The sequence below is a fragment of the Orcinus orca genome, chromosome 17, assembly GCF_937001465.1.
Source record: "Orcinus orca chromosome 17, mOrcOrc1.1, whole genome shotgun sequence".
In the NCBI taxonomy this organism is placed as follows: Eukaryota; Metazoa; Chordata; class Mammalia; order Artiodactyla; family Delphinidae; genus Orcinus; species Orcinus orca.
In genome coordinates this window covers 70561449-70579514 of record NC_064575.1, presented here as the reverse complement: position 1 = coordinate 70579514, position 18066 = coordinate 70561449, and positions in this window count along the sequence as shown.

Below are 18066 nucleotides of genomic sequence, written 5' to 3'. Positions count from 1 at the left end.
ATAATCTTGAACAGAAGTCTGCTGCCACAATTTAAATATTTAATCCAAGATGTTTTACACACACACACACACACACACACACACACACACACACCCTGGATTATAAAATTTGACAAAGCAAATTGTTGAATTTCGTAATAATTACCTATTTAGAATGGACATTCTTCTAACCACGATGAGCTTTGCACCTTAGCAAATGCCTCCCAGAATTCCTCATCTGTCATATCCACTCCTCTGCCCATCATACACTAGCTTATGCTCCATTACCAAAGCATCTCCCACCACCCCTGCTGACCACAAAAACTGAATCAGGAATTGTTATCTGGCCACTGCTGGGGCAATTATCTCTCTTCACCTAGTCACAGCCTCATATAATCTCTTTTCAGTTCTTGAATGGAGGGGTCAAAGTTGTCTGAAGGTAAAGGGTTGCAAAGAAACAAAAGAGTGAGCAGGCAAAAGAGATGCGAGCTTGTTTTCTAGAGAAACGATCAAAGCAACTGATGTTTCTGATATTAAAATTCCTGGTTCTAAGCCCTCATGGAATGCTATTGAAATACTGGCTGGCGGTTCCAAGAAATACATTGTTGTATTTCAGTAAAGACTCCTTGTTTTGTTTTGTTTTGTTTTAACTTTTTATTTTATATTGGTGTATAGCTGATTAACAATGTTGTGATAGTTTCAGGTGCCCAGCAAAGTGACTCAGCCATACATGTACAGGCATCCATTCTCCTCCAAACTCCCCTGCCATCCAGGCTGCCACATAACATTGAGCAGAGTTCCCTGTGCTGTACAGTAGGTCCTTGTTGGTTAACCATTTTAAATACAGCGGTGTGTATGTGTTGATCCCATATTCCCTAACTATCCCTTCTCCCATCCTTCTCCCCTGGTAACCAAAAGTTCAACTCTAAGTCTGTGTCTATTTCTGTTTTGTAAATAAGTTCATTTGTATCATTTCTTTTTAGATTCTGCATGTAAGGAATATCATACGGTATTTCTCTTTCTCTGTCTGACTTACTTCACTCAGTATGACAATCTCTAGGTCTAGTCTCTAGACGCCTTGTTCCTTAAATTAGCTTGAATAGGCTTTCATTATTATGACACAAATATGTAATTTAATCACTATTTCTGTGTGACAGTCAATGTTGCTTTCTCAGTTTGAAATACCCATATGCCCCCAAACTGCTAAATTTCTTCAAGGCCAAATCTAAATTCCACTTCTTCTCTGAATTTTTATCATTCTATATGCATATTTTTTGCATTCAACTTTCAAATTGTCTTACCTATCTTTTGTTCATTGATTCATTCCTCATTCCACACCAACTGCTTAGCACCTGCCATATTGCAGGCAGCATTCCAGATGCCGGACAAATCCTTGCCTCCAAAATGCTCACAACTTTTTTCAAGAGACTTACAACAACAAAATGAAATTAGAATAGAATACAATAGAAGTATAAGTTTGCATGGAATACCACAGAAACAAAGAAAAGGGACAGCAGAATTCTGCATTGCAGGGGGACGAGTGGCTTCTTTTTTATAGAATAGTTAGTTACTTATCATTTTGTCTATTCCAGACCATTGTAAGTAAGCAGAGGTACATCAGTATCCACCTTTGTAAGCAAAACCAACTCTATTACCATCTAGTACCAAGAAGAGTATTTTTCTTAGATCAAGTTGCTTCCTTGGGAAACAACTCCCAGATGGAGAGTTATAAGCAGGACATTATCGGGCAAGAGTCTTAGCAACAAGATCTCTAAAGGAGTAGGAGAGCAAGGCTGGCCAGAGGAAGAATATTGAGCTATGACACACAATTGCAATGGAGACCTCGCTCATCACCCAGGGTGTTCTAGAAATGAGCTTCAGAGTTGCCCACTTTGAGACAAAGGGAGCAGCCCATTATACTCTTGCATGGACCATTCATTGGGTGTGGTCTGGCCTGCTGGACAGCCTACAAACTTGGGCAAGAAAGCTTGCTTCCACTAAAGCAATTCCCAGGGAAGTAATCAGCTGTGGGTTAGCAGCCTATACTCACAGCAGCTAGGCACTTCATGCTAAAGGGAGATCTGGGTGTCACCTCACAGCATTTACCACAGCACCCTGCAAGTGATAGCCGCTCCGTAACTAGTAAAAATTTCGGTTTTATATATTAGCTTCCACTGTTCTAAAATTTTATTTTTTCAACACTGGTGTGCATATTCTTACCCAAACATGGAATTTTTGTTACGTTCTGAACTTTAGCTCTTAGCGCATTGGACATTTATAATTGTCTTGTGCGAGCAAAGTTCCCCAGAGTTGGGGAAAGATTCGTATCCACATCATACATCTTGCTAGTCAATGGACAAGGCCTCCCTGCCTGTATCATTCAGCAATTGGAACTTTAATCAACTCATGGTCCCGAAGAAATCAATCATGATCAAGACATTCACAGTGGGCTGGCAACAAAGATAACAGTTAAAGGGAAGTGGCGTTATATGCTAAGAAATTGGAAGTTCCTTGGAGTTAGGTCCTAGTTAGAGGGAATGATGTCTCTTTTCAAAAATCTAAATCAAAGAGACTTTTCTCTGGTGAACGTAGTTTAATCAAAACAAGAAAAGCAGCCAATGAATTGGCTGAGTAAGAAATAATATAGTACTTTATAATCTATGCCACGCTAGCCAGCTTAATTAATTTTATTGAAATAGTCTAGACCCTCTTCTGTTGGAAGAAGATCCAAAAGCACTGAATAAATGTCAACCTTGATCAGCACAGAAGCAGGTGTATGTTACACAAAACTGGCAAAGGAACAGCAAAGTGAACACTGATTCTCAGTTGTCCAGATGGCTGGCTTGCTGAATATAACCTCAAACCTATTTGAGAAAGTTTGCTGACAGTTGACTTGGTTTCTAAACTCTGAAACTCTTGAAGAACTCCACCAGGAGAATACTCTTTTACATGAGGATGGGGCAATCAGACCCTGGGAGGTTAGAAAGCTGTGTGCTGGCTTTCATTGCATTACATGTGGCAATAGGGAAAGGGGAATTTGTGGAGAACCTAATTATGAATTATTTGGGGGACTCATGGGAGGCTTGACTAGTTCCATCACTACCTCAACTTCTTGTATAAATCGAGGATATATCTCCTGCTACCTCCCTTCAAGGTAGGATGACCCATCAAAACAGGTTTGGCAAATCTGTAAGAATTTAGGCTATTTACTCCTGGTTCCTAGAAATAATTGAATATTAGATCCTGCAACTCTATTTTTCTTTTTCTCCCTCCCTCCCTTTTTCAACCTCCCTCCTCTCTTATTTTTTTTTTATTCTAGTTTGTCATGTAGTTGTAAGCTAATTAGATCACAGATTTGGAAACCACTTAGAGATTATTTAATTTTAATCTTGTGATGCAAGGCCCCACTTCTAAAAGATTTGTTCAGCTTCAATTTAAAGAGTTACAGTGAATCATCTCACTGCATCTGGAGGTGACCTGCCCCATGTGATCAATCTTTATTTAGCATCTATGACGCATCAGGCATTATGCTAGAAAGAGAACCTTGTCTGGATAGCTCTAGTCTTTGGAAATATCTTTCTTTCTTTGAAGTGGAACTCTTCCCTCTGTAACTTTCAGGCACTGACCCTAGTTATACTTGTTATGATCACACAGCACAGGCTTTACTGCCCCATCAGCAGAATTTAACATAGAAGACTCAGGGGTTTTCACTATAACATCAGAAAAATAAAAGTGTTTCAACTCCAACCCTGCTTTTTGCTATGCAATGGATAAGATACTTGAATACTCAAAGCTTCTGTTTTGTTTCTCTTTAAAGGAGGTTATAATAGTACTTATCTCCTAAGCATGAGAAGAGAATTACACAAGGGTGTTCATGTAAAGTTCTCAGCATATCATCAGATATAGTGTAATTACTCAACAGATAATAGCTATTCTCACCATGAAAAGAAGGATCTTTCTCACAAGAGAACAGTTGAGGTAAACAGCACAGAGCTAGAAAAAATATCAATCACTGACAATTTCTTTCTGCCTTGTTCATTGCTTGCTCCATGCACGTCTCACGCTGCTGAGCCTGGTTGATACTTATACAAGGTGTATATTAATATCGAAACACTTCACAGATGAGTTTAGGTCAAGGACAATGGATTATAAAATGGACCATATAGATCCATGACACCATCTATTTTGCATGCGATACCAATTAATGGGCCATAACTGTCGTATCTATTACTGTGCCTGCCTATTATTTAGACTTTTGTGCTAATGCGTATGTCAGGAGTTTAATCCCTGTGTAAGAACCATGGTTTTATCCTATCTGATCATTCCACTCCTTCACTTAACAAGTATTACATGGACGTCTTCAATGCTGGGGACACAAAGTTGAAACAGACATTGTTCTTACACTCAAGAAAACCACAATTTGGGGTGGAGACAACAAACACAGAAAAATAGCATTAAAGCATAGCCCATCACCCCCATTCTCTGGTTAGATAGGTGACCAGGACAGAGAATTGAATTAGATTCATTATTCATACAGAGAGAAACAAAGTTGTGTTTGTTCAATACTGCAAAAAGAAATCAACAATTGAACAAGGATTTTTCAATTCAACCGGAATTTATTAAACTTACTATTTACCTGGCACACACTATGTTAGGCACTCACTGTACATAATATCAAATAACTAAAATGCTTCTTGTTCTAATAGAGATCACATTCTAGAGGGTGAAGCAGATAACTGTCTACATTATAGGAAGACAGTGTTGCATAACAAATTTTCTTCAGTGATTAGAATTTTCTGAACAATCCAGAACACTTCAAAAGTTGCACCTCTTCTCGGAGCAGCTCTTCACAATTTTACATAGAGTTAGTAAAAATATTATAGGCAAAGTCCTAAAATACTAAAGACTTAAAGGCTTTCCTCAAGTGACATCTTTCTTTTACTTACCTTTCTTGATATTAGGGGAAGCGTAGATGACCGGTTTCATTTCTCCCTGCTACTAAGTTATCACCTCCCAAAATGTGGGTATACGTAATTTCCCACATGAAAAATTTCCCAAATGAAAAATTCTCATTTTTCTCCCGAGAACAGGAAAGTGTGCGGCTAATGGCTGTTTACACAGTAAACTGTGATAATGAATTGTGTAAAGTCACAAGAATACAAGTAGCTGATGCTACTTTTTAATTTTTTTTTTTTTGGAGCCGAGCGTGCCTACAATTCAGACAAGGAAAGGCTGCAAGGATCCTTGATTATTTATTCCTGCTCAGTATTTTCATATAAAGCCATAAAATATCAAAATCTTTTAGGAAAGAAGCATAATGTCTTTGCTTCTGAAGCAACTCCTTAGAGACTCAGAAAAATCAAAGGGATGCCTCTGGGCTATGCTTTCTGAAAGGAAATCTTTGAAAGTATTGTTTTAGAGGCTATAAATCTACTCCTGTGTTTGCTGGCTGTCCATACCAACTTTAATCTCTTACCAAACACAATCATTTGTAAGACCAAGGAAAAGATAGGCATTTGGAAAAGGACTTTTTCTTTTTCTTAAAGCTCACCTTTATCTCTTACAGATCTCACCAGGATATGAGAGGAAGCTTAGTATCTTCGTATTAAGGGAATTAAGAATCAATATGATACTAAGACATGAAACCTTGTAGATGATACAAAACCACTTACGAGCCAGATTCAGCAGCAAGAAAAGCCAATCATACTGCATAGGGCCCAGATTGACATGCTTTACATTAACAAGGGAGAAATGATTCCAAATCCTGCTCTCAGACTGGAAGGCATGAGGTTCTCATCAGCGCTACAGGGATGGGGCTTATGAGAAAAGCCAGACAGATGTGCTCTCAGGGGCAAATTTAAATACTGAGAGTGGTAACCTTGGATAGCAGAAGCTTTCACAATAACTTGTAAAGGCTATTTCTTATTTCAATTTGAAAGTGACTTAGAAGCAATCGGCCAGTTGACACCTCTCCTCTGACTGACTGATGCAAGCCTTGTAAATCTTCCTTCCCCTGCAGGCAAGAGGAAATGAGTTGCTCTGGACCTTCTTCCACAAAATCAAGTACAAACAGGGCTTAGGAGAGGAAAAATCCCATGACAAAGACAAGTAAAGAAAGTGAGGGTGAACACCAGAGCAAGTCATTTCTTAACTATAAAGCTATTTATTGGCAAGAACTAGTTCACAACAAACTGAGGATTATGGCAAGAATACACAGGGAGGTCAAAAACAAGAAGAAAACTTTTTGAAAATCAAAACAGCTAGACCTCAGGAGAATTATAACTTTGCTTGGGACTCAATAACATCTTTTATTAGGCTGCTCTTTTTTTTTTTCTTTTTTTGAGTCAGTTTCCCTACTCTCCTAGTATTCTTCTTGGCTGGAGTGGATCTATAAGTGTAGCTGGTACTTAAATGAGCAATACTTTCCAGTACAATTAAAACAGAAGTTGAAGTATCCATACTGATTTTTCCTGGGAATATAGATATAGACAGGCAGATGATTTCTAGATACGAAGCATCTTCAGGTAAATTCTAAGTTCCTTGGAAATAGGTCTTCATTGTAGCTCTGATCAGAGTTCTTAGCATATTTTTGAATCTATAAATATTTGTTTAATTAAATTGACATTTCCCACTTTCTTATTAAATACACAGAAATGTCTGTCTCCTTCTATATTGAAATGTTTAGATGAGCTTGACAGTTAACTGCATGGTATGAACTGAGAGGCACTAGAAAACCCCTTTGATCAAAGTTAACTCTTCACTTTTCCTTACTGCCCTTACACTGTAGCATTGAGATTTATTCTTTAGGTTTCAGACATTTCCTCTCCCATCATGATGTCCTGCAGAATAGGCTGACATTGAAGTGATATTGTGAAATATAGCAGTGAGAGAAAGGATTTTCTCTAGTTTATGTAAAAATACTCTTGGGCTGATTCTTTCCATTTTTCAATACAATTAACAAAAATTCTGTGATCCTGACATATTTGGTTTCTTTTTAATTATTCCAGAATATCAAAATGTCATGTCTCTGATAAAGAATGTCCTAGGATCTACCGCTAAAAACTTAGACAGTAGTGTATGGATTGGACTGGGTTGATAATATTGTGGGAAAATGTGACTCTTCTCTTTGAAATCGGTTCTGGGCCTCCAGGCAGAATGATTTTCTTCCTCCCTTATATTCATACAGCAAGTTATTTGTTCTTTTCTTTCTTGTGTATTCTATCAAGCCTTTTTTATACTCCAGTGCTTTCATGTCAGTTTGTTCCTTTAGATTTTAGGCTTCAAGAAAACAGAGATAATTTTTTACTCATGTTTTTCATTCTTCTCAACTGAACTTTATCCCAAATTTTCCTCCACATCAGTTCTAAGGAAAAAAAAATTATTAATAACTAACTCAAAATCTTGTTAATGCAAGAGTCATAATGTAAAGGAAATCATTATACTAATCTTTTCATGGCCTTTGCAATGTAATGGTCTCCAAGGTGGGGTGCCTGCGTCCCAGAGATATGTGAACATCTGAAAATAACTAAGTCGAAGGAAGAAAATGTTAGAAAATCTACTGAAACTCATTTTAGCTCATTCTTTATACTTTTCACTAGATGTTCTTTAGTTCTTCAAATGGAATTTACTTAGCATGATTAATTCAAGGACCTTAACTCCTAATAACTGGGAAGGGAAAATACATTTATAGAAAATCAGGCTTCATGGAAAATTATATATATTCATACCCTCCCAAATTATATCCTTCCCTTAACATTTAAAAATTTTTTTTTTTTTTAGTTTTTTATCTCTTTCCTTGAGTTAGGTTAGTTTCTTACTATAGAAGACCTAGGTAGAAAAAAGATAACATGATATGTACTATTAATAAATCAGTCATATCCATAAGAGTAAGGGGGTAGTCAAAATTTAAAATATATACAAAATGACGGATAAATGACCATAAATATATATATTCATTTTCATCACGTCATTGACTTTAAGATGCATTCAAATGCTAAAATGCAACAGCAATCTAATAATATATTCTAAAGGAAAATAAAGAAATTCTATATTAAATAATTATATAAATTATAATTCACTTACCAGTATTAGAAATATTAAAATGAGGAAAAATACAGTTTTCTGTATTTTTTTTGTAGCTTAACTCCCTTTTTAACATTCTGCAGCTCTATTTGTCTGTTCTGTGATACCTATGGCCTCTCTGCTATCTATCTTAAATTTTTCTGGACCCAGCTGAAGTACTTAAACAAACAGAAACTTATTAATATCTCTCTTAGTTTTCTGCTTCATTTAAATTTATCATTTACTTTAACATAATTTCAGATTCCATTATAATATTTAGAGGTTTAAACATCTTTTTATCTTCTGTATTTTCACCAAAGACAAATTTACTATTAGAAATTCCAAACCAAACAACTTTGATTTTGGAAATATTTTTAACACTAATAAATCAAAGAAGTGAATTGATTTTTAAGTCTGGATGATATGTATGCAAATTTAAGGACCCACCAAAATAAAAATCAACAGATTAGGTTCAAAGCTATAGGCTATGTAAATGTTTTCTAGTTAATAGATTGGTAAGAGTATTAGTTCATTGTTAAATATTGATTAATGGAAAAAATGGAAGGTGATAGAGTTCTTATGAGGACTTTTCTCTTTACAGCATCCTCTACAATATTTTACTTGTGATAAGCTTTTCTTTAATTAATTCAGAAATATGTTGCTGCTAACAGAGAAGTAGTCATCACCTAATTGAAAAGTATGTCAGGATCTGGTCAGGAATATAAAACTCACACCAGTTATTTTATCAGAGCATATTTAATATAAAGAGGTGGAGAATGGTAAATGCCAAAAAAATATACTGTGGTAACACAGAGATAAGGAACTGAAAGATGTACTACTCTTCCTAGAGTTGGGGACAAATTGAAAAAGTTGCTGGGGCATTGAAACTTGGAGAAGACACCCTACAGAGCTGACCTTCAGACTCAAGACAACAGGTGAACCTACCTGGTGCTGTTACTTCCCAGAGTGTGCAGTGAGGCTGGTTCTTGGAGTTAAAACACACCACAGATGCTGAATACTAGAACAAGACATTCCTGCCAGGGTGAAATATCTTACAGAAATCCAGCTGGCAAAGGAGGAATATGGCTTATAGAGAACCAGACCCAGCATCACAAAGCAGATTATAAAAGGGATTTTGGCTGAGAAAAAAATAGCTTAATAACTGGCATACACACACACATACACACACACGAAACCTCTGAAAATACACTCAAGATTCTCAAAAATATGTGTACCCTAGGAACAAACACATGTATTTTAGGAATTTCTTGTAAAGAAATGAATTTAGACATCCATGGCCAATCTATAACTAAGCCCAATAAATTCTATCCTACTTTTTAAACTTTCTCCTATGTATTTCAAAAACCTCTTCCTTAATTTCAGACCCATTCATTTATTTTTACATGCTCCATATAAATTTTATAATTGCCTAGCAATATTTCTAAATCAAAAGATCTACTGACAACTACTGTATTACTGAAAATCTTTAAGTTGTTCTCTTTGCTTTGGGGACACAGTTTAATGCTTGAGGCCTTCACAATATTATCTCCAACTGCTAAATTAAATGATGGTTGAACCTGGTGTCTGGAATTAGATTGTGGGAGTAAAATCCAAGATCCATTGCATATTGACTATATTTGAGCAAGTTACAAAATTTGATTTAGCCTTAGTTTTTTCATCTAAAAATGGAGATAATAATAATATCTACTACAGAAGGATGTTATAAGGATTAAATAAGCTAATGATTGTAAAGTGGTTAACACAGCACCTAGCAAGTAAGATATGTAACTTATTACTAGTTGTTTTTCTTTTTTTCTCTTGTCATATTGGACTAGTCCATATTGCTCAGAGAGCTATGTACATTTGCACAATCTCTTTTCCTCTTGAAAAAAAGTTCTTCTGTTCCCACTATTTTCTCCAGTTAAATTCTACTCAACTTTCAATCTTGGTTCAGGCATTACTCCATCCAAGTAGTTGTCTCAAGCCCTTGCTGGAGGTAAATGCTCTTCCTTTATGCTTCAAAAGCAAATTTTTAACATCAGATTAAAGCTCTTACCAAGTTGTGCAGAGAAAGGTGTTTACTGATTTATTTGTCAATCTTTTCCAATGTATTATAAGGTCCTCACAGGCTGGACCATGACTTATTCAGTACTGGACCTAGCACACATTCAGGACTCAATACATTTGTTTATACACAAAATGCTCATCATAGTATTATTTATAAGTACAATAAATCAAAATAATATATAAACTACATACAAAATAAGTGTGCAGCAATTAGAAAAATGGTTAAATAAAATATGGAAACCACGTCTACTGAACAAATTTATGCAGCCATTAAAATTGTTTTACACATTATGTAACAATAAGAAAAATGTGTATAATATTTAATATGTGAAAAAAATTACAAAATTATCATATGCATAAAAAAGTAACAGAGCAAGAGAACAGGACAAACGTTCATACTTAAATAAAAAAATAAAATAAAAGTACAAAAAAGTGTTGTGTGCTTGTCTTTGAATATTGGCACTGTAAGTGACTATTTTCCTTTGTTTCCACTTAATGCATTTTCCCAATACTCCATTATGAGCATAAATTTTAAGTACTAATATTGAATATGACTTTATTTTTAATAAAAATAAATTTTATTTTTCAAATAACATTGAAAATGTATACAATATATAATTATAGGATACAATATATAATTATAGAATTCCAGCCAAAAAAACACTTTAATATCAGCTTATTAAGTTAACTGCCTGATCCTTGAAGTTGCTAAAAAATCCAAAAAACTTGTACTCAGAGGGGATGAGTGAAAGTTGCGTTTTCATGTGTGAAAGGACAATCACCCCATATATTAAATATCAGTTAATCCAGGGAATACATGAACCAAACTGTGAAGAAGGAAGTCTCGTTTTTCCTAGGCAGCCTATTTGCTCTAATTTTAGCCCATTGTCCCCCCTTGCATCTTCTTTCAAGTGTCTACCATATGCTGCTAAATTCATCCATCTGGAATCCCTTCTCCAGACTCTGGGTAGAAAAGGACACAACTTGATATATTAATGCACAATTAGATTGCAAATAAAGACTAAACTAATATTCCTCTTAGAGGTATTTCCATTCAATTAGCAGACCGTACAAAACTAAAGAGATTCTAGGATCTAAAGGAATACACAGGTAATGAAGAGATTTCAGATCAAATGACCAGGGGTGAAATATGTACTGATAGTAATAATTAATATAAATAAAGTACATGGATATAATATAATATAAATAGTAAACATATACTGAACAATGAAAGCATTAATGAAGATATTAGTATAACCATAACTATGTACTAATAAAATATATTGTAATTAATATTTAATTTTATGTTAGTTCTAAATCATATTCTAACTGCCTTTCACATATCCAATCATTGAATTCTCACAACAACCTCATGAAAGATGTACTCAATTTCCATTTTAGAGATGGGAAACTGAGGCAGACACATAAGTGTTATGTGGCATGCCTGAGGTCAAAGAAATGGAGCAGGTGTACAAGTCAGTCATGGGAGGGACCTGCAATATACACTCTATATATTTCTAAACTGAAGCAAGGTCCCTATAAACATAAAATCCAATAGCAATTGCTGCTCTTCTCTATCTAAAAGAACAGTGCATGGAAAAACATTTTTTAAATACCTGATAATTACTTAATGTGTTGCTAGGTAGAATGGGGAATGTAAAGTAAAAGACAGTGGCTCAGAGCTTTGGAATCAGATAGAACTGACCACAAAATTCCACCTAGCCATATGTAGTTATGAAATTGAGCACATTGGTTAGCTTTTGTAAAGCTCAATTGTTGATTGTTTCTTTGTTATTTACCTGGAAAAGGGATAAAATCCATCACACTGTTTTATGAGGTTTGACATAGAAAATTCATGTAAGATGCTTAACATAACAATTTGGCACAGAGCAAATATTCAACAAAACTCAGAATACAGATACATTTAACCTTTTAGAACATACACATGATAATGAATTCCTTGTAAGCTCAAAGCATTTATTATCATATTCAATATGTTTAAAAAAAACACAATTTTTTAAAAATCAAGAAACTTACAAAGTTCAATAATCTCTCAGTCTTGGACACACACAGGATAGTGCACTTGCAATTAGGAAACAGAAGCGTAATTACATTTTTATCTTTGGTTAATCAAAATTATGAAACTACTTTTTTCAGCATAGGGAAATATAGTGCCCCTTATGCTTATTCAGTTTTAACATCTATGTACAGAGTTAACTCCTTTTAAATTGACCCCCTCAACAAATGTTTTTGTTGGAGGTTCTTTTCACTTTTCTTTCCAATGTCATAATAATCCTCATGCAATATTGACTTAGAGCACAGAGTGATCGTCCAGAGAGTATGGTGAAAACCCCCCCTGGAGTCTCCATGGGAAATTGGAAAAGAATTGAATGAATATGCTGCAGCAACTCATCCACTCCCAGGAGGAAAGATTAGATGACCCAATCCAGCTTGTTCATTCTCAGTTTCTATGTTTCCTAAACAAAAACAAAACATTGTCTTAACTGAGAAGGGAGAAATGCCGTTTTCTGAGAAATGTTTTCATGTGTTCCTGCCCTACGTGGGCACTCTGGTGATCCTGTCCACAATTCCAGCAGCATAGATGGAAGCCTTCCCTTACCTATTGGCAAAAGATCTGCCAATTGAGACATCCTCAAGACAGGAACTGGGGAGAAAAAGAGGGTTTTCCTGTCTCTATTCAAGAGTCATGGACTTTTTCTTGCAAACGTGTAAGGAAGTCTTATAACGTATCTCCTTTTTCTCCTAAACCAGTTCTGACCATGCCTTTTTGGCCATAGCATAATAGTGGTGTTAAAGATTGAGGTCAAAAGGTGCCAGTGGGTGGGAGGACATCAGCTTATGAACATCTTTTGAACTCCATAACATTATAAAATATCATGGCTAGCAAAAACCTCAGAGATCTTCTAACCCTATATTTTACAACTTAAGAATCTGAAATTCCAAAGAGACTTCATGACTTCTGAGCTCATTCTTGAGGATCTAGCCCAAGCATCTCCTCTTTTCGGAAGCCGCTCCTGACTTCTTGTTAGCAGAGCTCACCATTCCTCTGTAGGCCACCGCTGGGACTAGTAATCCATACCTTTAATGTTACCAATTGGCTTATGCATTTTTTCTTTTCCACCTCTTCAAATTGAGGTGATTTACCTGGGTGATGCTTAGAGCCCCCGAGAGCGCCTGTGGATGCCTTTCATTTCAGAAAGTGGTACAATCTATAAACCCTTGAAATTGTAAGCAGAATTGTATGTACAAGTCTATGTCACCTCTACAGTTTTCTGTAGACGGAATCCAAAGGTTTCAATAAATTCTTGAAGGAGTATGTTATTCATAAAGGCTAATGAGCCCACTGCAATAGGCCATGAATCCCATGAAAAAACTAAGGCCATATACCATTTATCTTATCCTCCTGTCCTATCTCAGTATTTGTGTATAACAAGCTCTCAAGTTTTTTTTTAATGAAAAAATTAAAATTTGACCTATAGTTACTTGATTAGTTGATAGTCAAACTTGTGCTATAACCTAGGTCTCATATTCTTTGTAAAGGACATTTCTATTATTTAGATTCTTTTTCCTTAAACTGTTACCTGACCAAAGCTGAAATTTAACTAATCCATTTCTACCCACCCTATACATTACCTCCACTGGCCCTGCAGTTTATGACGCAGGAAATCATAGAAGTATCTATAAAACAGGAAGATTATGTAGACACTGCTACAAATAGGAAAGAATCTGGGATTTCAAGCCAAAAGAACACTACTCAATTCCAACCCTTTTACTTCTTAGCTTTGGCGATCTCTTTAAACCCTGTCATTTTCAGTATCTTCATCTCAAATGGGTATAGTCACTCTAATTAATATTGCTTTTGCAAAAATTAATTGACATGAATGCGAAAGCTATATAGATTGAAGATCATGTTAGAAAACAAAAGGTCTTAAAGTTACACCCATGCTTTAACTATCTATGAGGCTTCACTTCTATGTCCACTTCTAGTTGTTCTAGAGTAAACCAACTGTAAATGCACCAAGGCAGCCAGAGCCTCGTCACATGCCTAGCTTTCTCCTTTTAAGTAACATCTTTATTCTGATTTCTAGCAACTGTTTTTTTTTTTTTTCTTATAAGCACAGTCATACATCTTACGTTTCGTTATTTCCACCATACAGATTTTTGCTACTTTTAGTAGGAAAGGTTCCTGGTGCCTTAGTCTCTCTTGTCTAAACCACACATCCCTTACTGTATGATTCTTATAAAACAGATGATGAGGTGTCCGGACATTCAGCTCAGATCATGTCTTTTACCTTAGACCAGTCAGTTAACATCTCAGGGACCCAAGTGTCCACATATGACAATGGAGAAAATGATTCTTGTCTTTTTTACTCACAGGACTGCTGTCAGTATCAAATGATCAAATATACGTAAAAGTACTTTAGACAGTACAGGGTGTGACACAAATATACAGAACTGCGGTAACTCTGTCTTTGATTATTTGGTATTAGAAACATACCAGAAACTTTTATTTCTTCAATATAGTATAGTGGTTAGGAGTGTAAACTCTGGATCTTGAGTTCATATTCTGCCTAACATTTATAAGATGAATGACCTTGAATAAGTCATTTAATGCCTCATGCTTCATTTTCCTTGGTTGCAAAATGGAGAAAATAAAAGCACCTACATAATAAGGTAGTTTAAGGATTAATCACGTTATAATATGCACACTGTTTACAGCAGCACCACCAAAGCATGGTTCACAAATAGAGCTGGTTCACAACCTGTGACCATTCCATGAAAAGTGTGGAAATTTAAATAAACATTCAGAAATTTTTAATGAGTTTGGTGGTAATTTTATGTATGTTAAATCTAATAATTCAAAATGCACGTGGATTTTGAATGTCTTTTCGTTTCATTTTTATATTATTTAATTTAATTTAATTTGGTAAAAGATCTGATCCTTTATCACAGATATCTTAGGAAACACTAATTCAGAGGCTGCTACATAGAAAGTGTTGTAACTGTCACCCGTTATTATAATTATTACTATTACAAGTGAATATGCAAATATCCATATTTCTTTATAAATGGAACATTGTCACAAGTACCTCTGTAGAGGCTATAATAAAAGGAGAGAAGCTGCTCCTCCTGTGAGTTGGTGATCTCTTGATGCCCACAGCAGTGAGATCTGCCTCATACACACAGGTAGAAAGTATTTCCACCTAGGGCTGGACGATGCTCAGCTGAGACTGATTTCTTGACTTTGTCTCCCTTTTTTATCTAGTCCCACAATAAAAACCCACAGAGTGGGAATGAATTGTTGATTTCATGAAGCATATGTTTTTGCCTCTTTGGAAGATAACAAAGGAAACTGGGAGCCGGGAAAAGATACTTTATCTAGAGACTGATCAGGGAAGTTTGGGGGGGTAGTTAAGATGGTCTTCAAGTCATTCCCATTTTTGTGGAAGGAAAGTTTGATTGAAGGAGGCCAAAATATCACCGACTCACACTCTCAAACCGGTGGGCAGGAAAACACACAAAGGTTTAAATCTCAGGCAAGGTGGCACTGGCAGCCGGTGTCGAAAGCCACCATTTCCCCATCTGACCATTGCTCTTTTCCCTGCAAGGTTTCCTAATGTTCCATCTGTCTGTGATGATTAGCAAAACTGATCAGGAAAATAACCATTTTTCCTTTATTACAATTGACTCTCAATTGACTGAAGGGAAACTATCCTTCAGAGATATTAATTCTGGAGTGTTGGCCCTTTTTCTCTTCTGAGCCTTTCGTTGTAAAATAAAGATGGATTTTTAGTGGAGACCCTCCTGGGATTTCTGGAGTCCTGATTATACTGAAATCATTGTATTGAAGGAAGACTTACATTCTAACCACGCATACTCACACAAAGGCAGCAACTGCAAAAATACTAATAATATTTTTAATCACAAAACTATTATCTATCAAGTGTCTATTAGATCAGGTGCTCTAATAAGGACCTTACTTTTTTCCCAGAGCAATCGTATGTTAGTTGATGTTTACATCCTTATCTTACAGTTGAAGAAACTGAACTCCAGAGATGTTGAATAATACGTCCATCGCCACAGAGTGAGTAATTTGATATTGAATCTACCAGATATCAAAGCAAAAATTATTTTAACAATGTTATCATTATTTTTTTCTTCATAGCCTAATGGAAACCTTGGGCATGAAACTTGTTAAGTGGGCATCAATAGTAAAATTGACACTGCTAACGATGGTGAAGTTCGTAATAATGTTAATAATCATTGCAAACATTTGTTCATAGCTCTCTATATGGCGGATATTTAACACTTTTCCTACATTATCTCATTTAACCTCATAAACTTCCAATAAAGTCAGTACGATTTTCCACCTTTTACATATGGGAAAATGAATGCACCGACATTCACACAGTTGGTAAATGGTGAAGCCAGAGATTCAATCCAGCTGTTCTAATTACTGTCACTATGACATATGAACTCTCACAAATCCATTTTATCACCCTCACAGAGCAAATGCTTTGCAAGGCTAAGTCCTGCACTCATGCACAAACTTCAGGCACATGAGAATCATTGTTTTCCGAAATGTATCCATTTGCCTTCATGGCTTTGTTCCTAGTACTCTTGTCTCTTACAGTCAATTGCCACCTTCTCTACACCAAATACTGTTTATTTGATATAAAGATTTATGTAGGAAGCTACTCACTGGAGCATTAGTCTTAATGGAACTATTTTAAAATGATCTAATAATTCACCAGGAAGGGATTGGGGTAAACATTTCAAATTCCACACAAGTGTTATGAAAGTCCTAAATTTGTGCTTTCTAATAATATTAAAAGCACATTAGAAACACCCAAAAATGCTCACCCTGTGTGCCTAAAAAAGGATATAAAACATTGAATTCAAAAATAACACTAAAAAGTGAAAGGGATACAATTAGGAGGGGCCACTTTCATTGTTACACCTGATACTCTACTGTTTTTGCTTTCTTTCCTTGCTCTGGTAAATGATACTTTCAGGGGTTCTTGTTTCCAAGGAGGATATGGCACCAGGGCTAACTGCCATTTTTCTAATAAAGTAGAAGTGAAGACTATCTCTGGCATTTTGAACTCTTTATACTGCTGAACTAACAGTCTAAGAAATGATAACTTTCTAGAACTGGGTGATTGATGCCGATTACCAAGAGGAGGTAAGTTGCTCATACATGGTATGGCATGGAGGATCGCATGGGGCATGCAGGCGATTAGCTGTGGTGCCTATGATAATAATGGTCTGGTGGAAACTGTCTTAATGCAATAGAAATAGGACCTCTCAGGATTTGCATCTTTTGGAAGTAAAGTTTAGGGTCAACCTCAGGTAAGAAACTTTGACTAGTTGAGGTGCTGTAAGAGGGGAAAGGAGATATAAAACGAGTGGTAGGAGAAGGAAGTTATAGTTATCAATTTAGGCTTCATACCAGCTGGAGAAGGCGGGGAGAACCAGTGAATTAATATGTTATTTTGTTTCTAAAGTCCCACTTTTCCAGCTATTATATACAAAGAGTACGGATGGTGATTAAGTTATGTTAAAGCTTATGTTCTAGGTGATAATGTGACTGAATTGACATCACCTCGTGATGATACAGAAACTAATGGACTTTATATCAGTTCCTGCCAGGACCCAGCCATATAGATATTGTCAACAGTTTGGTGTGCCTTTCAACTATGTTTATATATTTATATATAATAATAAATGCATATCTATGTATATAAATCAAACCACATGTTACACATTGCACTGTATGACCTGTGTTTTTCTCTTAAAAACATGTCACAAATATTTTTCATTTCTAATAACTTGGAGCTATGTCATTTAATAACGATAGGATATTCCCTAACATAGATTATTTTAACTCATATTGAATTATATTTTGACTGATACTATTACTGATATCACCCTTAG